Below are 4788 nucleotides of genomic sequence, written 5' to 3' on the forward strand. Positions count from 1 at the left end.
TTATACATGTACTGTTCTAATTGTCAGTTGTATTTATAAAGGAAGAGAGATATTATTAGCATATCCGATCAAGATGACTGTTTGTTTAACTTGGGTCTTTCCGACTGATGGTTCTTAAATTAATAATATTATATAAAAGCTGATATTAAAATCTTTTCTTTTTGCAAGAGATGTATATGCGTTAAAAATGAACACGAATCAAATATCTAGGTTTTTGAAATATTTGTGATCCGATCAGTTTCATCTGAATAATAATTTAATTCCATGCGAATTTTTCGGCATTTTGATATTTGATTTTTTTATATTTTTAATCATATATCCAATTTGATTCGTAAAAAAAAAATTAATATTTAAAAAAGGTAAATAAAAAATAATTCAAATTAAATAAAATTCTTAAGTTTTATACAAAATATATTAATTCTATATTATATAACCATTTATGTTTTGTGTTATGTTTTATTTTATCATTGATCGAAATTGTAGTTGGCTAAATAGTTAAGGACTATTTTTATAAGATAATTATTATTTTTAATCTATACGAATAATTCTAAATGTCATCTATATAAAAACAGAAAAGAGTATTTTTTATTATGAGTATACGACCCATTACATGTGTACCAAAAAAGGATTTCATGGTACACGATTATAAAATTTGTGCGGCATGTGTCAGACTGTCAGGTGGTGAAAACAACACAAAGGAAAATACACAACCATTTTCACACGGTGTCAATAACTTATGATTGCTTTGTCAATAGATATTACAATCAGAAATCGAAGTATATGCCAATATTTGAATGCAGAAAAGTAGAAAAGTATATACCACTCGTTTTTAATTTTGTCAACGTCTTTCAAACTATCATTTGTTTGACTGATTCTCTTATTTCTAATTTAAGAATTCTTATAAAAGGGGGTGTCGCTTTCTTCAACAAGTTTTGAATTTTTTTTCTTCCGGTGTAGCCTTTATTCAATTCCATGACAGAACCAGAGTTGACAAAGACATACGTGCTCTGTAATAACTCGAGTCGCTTCTTATATTCATGTCAAAACTTAAAAGAGTTTCAAGTTTGGTCTCATATCAAGATTACAAAAGATGGCAGAAAGGGTAGAAGCATCTGTTACAGATGGAGAAAGCACGATCGAAGAAAGAGACAGAGAACTTATGAGGGAATTTGAGGAGGGACTCGATCAACCCATGGACGAAGAAGCTGACATGCTCAAGGACATGCACGGAGAAAAAGTAATTACTTACTCTATTTTACTCTGTTTCGGTTTCATATAGAGAGTTTGAGAAATGGAAAAAAGATTAGGTTTTTTTTAATTTTTGCTTTTTTCATCAGAGCTTTTCGATGTTGATGCTACTGAGACTATCATTCCAAAGTCTAGGGATAGTTTATGGCGATCTAGGGACTTCTCCATTGTATGTGTTCTACAATACATTCCCTGATGGAATTGATGATAGTGAAGATGTAATCGGAGCTCTTTCTTTGATCATTTACTCTCTTCTGCTTATACCTCTCATAAAGTATGTGTTCATTGTCTGCAAAGCTAATGATAATGGTCAAGGTAAGCTTTTAAAAGCTTGATCATTGTTTTTAACCAAACCGGTTTAGTTTATACTCAATGTTTGTGTGCAGGTGGACTTTAGCTATATACTCATTGCTTTGTAGACATGGTAACGTGAATCTCATCCCGAATCAACAACGCAGCGACGAGGATCTCACGACTTATAGTCGAACTTCAGTCGCTGAAGGATCTTTTGCTGCTAAAACAAAGAAGTGGTTGGAGAGTAGACATTCCAAGAAGAGAGCACTTCTTGTCATTGTTCTTATAGGGACGTGTATGATGATAGGTGATGGTATCTTAACCCCAGCCATCTCCGGTAACTAAGAAGCTTCTCTCCCTTTCTTTCTTGACATGTTCACTCAGACCTTTCAGTTTACAAAACCTTCTTTTTAACAGTTCTTTCAGCCACTGGTGGGATCAGAGTCAACAATCCCAAAGATGAGCAGCGGTAACATGCAAATTCAGTTTTCATATCTTTTTTGTTTTTGCTCACTTGCTATGATCATTTTGTTTTGGCAGACATCGTTGTGCTTGTGTCTGTCATCCTTTTAATTGGACTGTTCAGTATGCAACACTATGGTACGGACAAGGTGGGGTGGCTCTTTGCGCCTATCGTTCTTATTTGGTTCCTCTTCATTGGAGCCACTGGCATATACAACATCTGCAAACACGATACAAGCGTTTTAAAAGCGTTTTCGCCAAAATATATATACTTGTACTTCAAAAGAAGAGGGCGAGATGGTTGGATTTCGCTTGGTGGCATTCTTCTCAGCATAACAGGTAAAAGTAGCTTCAAAGAGATTTCTTTAGAGCTATCTTTAAAATGTTTTAATAGGTACAAAGTCTCACATCGGAAGTTGGAAGCTATCTTTAAAATGTTTCCTTTGAAAAAATTGTAGGCACGGAGGCACTATTCGCGGACATTTCTTATTTCCCTTTACAAGCGATACAGCTAGCTTTTACACTTTTTGTATTCCCTTGTCTTCTTCTAGCATACTGCGGACAAGCTGCGTTTCTTGTGAACCACAAGGAACATTATAAAGACGCCTTCTATGCATCTATCCCTGGTTTGTCCTAAACATTTTTCAAAAGCTTTACTAGTCTTGAATTTATAGTGTGCTCTTCCAGAATACTGAAGCTCTTATTAGGGACAAAGTCCCATGTTAGAAGTTAAAAAAGATCTTAATTATTATAAAGGATATGAGTCAATCTAGTTACTGTCATTTGTTGGAAACTCGTCTGATTTAATATGATATCATAGCCCGAAAACTCCAATCTAGTCGATATTTGGTCTGATATCCTGAGATTAATGGTCAAACAACTATCATGTAGTTTTAAGTTGGAAGCTCATCTAACTAACTCTCTTTTGCTTTGACCCCATAGAAAGCGTATATTGGCCGATGTTAATAGTGGCGACCGGAGCTGCAATCGTTGGGAGCCAAGCTACCATCTCAGGGACTTATTCGATAATCAAACAGGCCGTGTCTCATGGATGTTTCCCTCGAGTTAAAATTGTTCACACTTCCAAGAAGTTCCTAGGTCAGATCTATTGCCCTGATATTAACTGGATACTCATGATTGGTTGCATCACCGTCACTGCTAGTTTCAAGAACCAGACCGAGATCGGAAATGCATACGGTAAGATGTACAGGACTAGAGGTTTGGCATTGTTAGTTAGATTTTTAGTATTTATCTGACTGTTTTTGGTATCTTGGCGAATATTAGGAACTGCGGTTGTGGTCGTGATGCTTGTGACTACATTACTGATGGTGCTGACCATGCTTCTCGTGTGGCGGCGCCACTGGATCTTTGTCCTTGTATTCGCCATTCTCTCCTCGTGGTGGAATTGTCGTACTTCTCGGCTGTGATCTTAAAGGTCAATGAAGGAGGATGGGTTCCGCTCATGATAGCAGCCATCTCCCTTCTGGTAATGTTTGTTTGGAATTACGTAACAGTCAAGAAGTATGAGTTTGAAGTGCACAGTAGAGTTTCCATGAGTTGGATCCTCGGTCTCGGTCCCAGCCTTGGGCTTGTACGTGTCCCCGGGATCGGGTTGATCCACTCGGAACTAGCGAGTGGTGTCCCTCGCATCTTCTCTCATTTTATCACTAACCTCCCGCGATTCACTCCGTCGTAGTGTTTGTATGCGTCAAGAACCTCCCGGTATACACTGTCCCTGAAGAAGAGAGGTTTCTTGTGAAGAGAATCGGACCAAAGACATTCCGAATGTTCCGCTGCGTAGCCAGGTACTATCCTTTCTTCTTCTCTGTTCTTTAGAAAAAAAAAAGTGTTTTAAGACCGTTATAAATCTCTAAAACTTTTTTTATAGGTATGGTTACAAAGATCTACACAGGAAAGACGACGATTTTGAAAACAAACTGTTCGATAATCTCTTCTCGTTCGTCCAAACCGAAACAATGATGGAGTCAGATTCAAACTATAGCCCTTATTCATTTAACCATAGACAAGAGTCCAGAGATGAATTGATACGTAACAACAACAACAACCACAATAAAAACATGGTTATGTTTTCATCGATGGTGGACTACACCGAATCCGCTATAGTTCCAGCTGATTCACCGCATAGCGCAATGAGTTTCAGTCAGAACTACACGGTGGAGGAAGAGGAGGAGGATGAGTTGGAGTTTCTAAAGATTTGTAAAGAGACAGGGGTTGTCCATATCATGGGAAACACTGTGGTGAAAGCAAGAAAAGGATCATTGGTTCCAAAGAAGATAGCCATTAATTATGTTTACCGGTTTCTTGCTAAGATGTGTAGGGCGAATAGTGCTATCTTACATGTTCCACATGAAGCCCTTTTAAACGTTGGACAAATCTGTTATGTTTAGCTTTTCTTTTCTTCAACTTTTGTAAAACAATTGCTGATAAAAGGGTAATAAAGGATACTAATCACAAGGCTAAACTATAGAAACTGTAATGTACGTTGAAGTTCTTTATCGAGATGAATCTTAGTACATGTATTAAATGTCCTGACACGATCCCAAAACCAAGATTCAGCATATGGCTAGATGAAGAAGCGTGTTTCATGATCGGTGGCCATCTCGCAAACACGAGTTCAATCAAACGTGTTTGCCAAGGCCTGATTTCCTTTTTCTTTTGCGGCAATATTTTATCTAAATTACTTTGGAAAACCTAATTGAACGGAACTCGATTTTCCGGATATTAACCAATTCTTAGTTTTACTATTCGTACTAAACTGATAAC

At 36.9% G+C, this 4788-nt stretch overlaps 1 pseudogene; it reads left to right on the plus strand.

The window, feature by feature from the left end:
- Positions 1-964: 964 nt before the first annotated feature.
- On the plus strand, positions 965-4486 carry LOC125600662 (annotated as a pseudogene).
- Positions 4487-4788: the final 302 nt, after the last annotated feature.

Source organism: Brassica napus, unplaced genomic scaffold, assembly GCF_020379485.1.
Source record: "Brassica napus cultivar Da-Ae unplaced genomic scaffold, Da-Ae ScsIHWf_2358;HRSCAF=3044, whole genome shotgun sequence".
In the NCBI taxonomy this organism is placed as follows: domain Eukaryota; kingdom Viridiplantae; phylum Streptophyta; class Magnoliopsida; order Brassicales; family Brassicaceae; genus Brassica; species Brassica napus.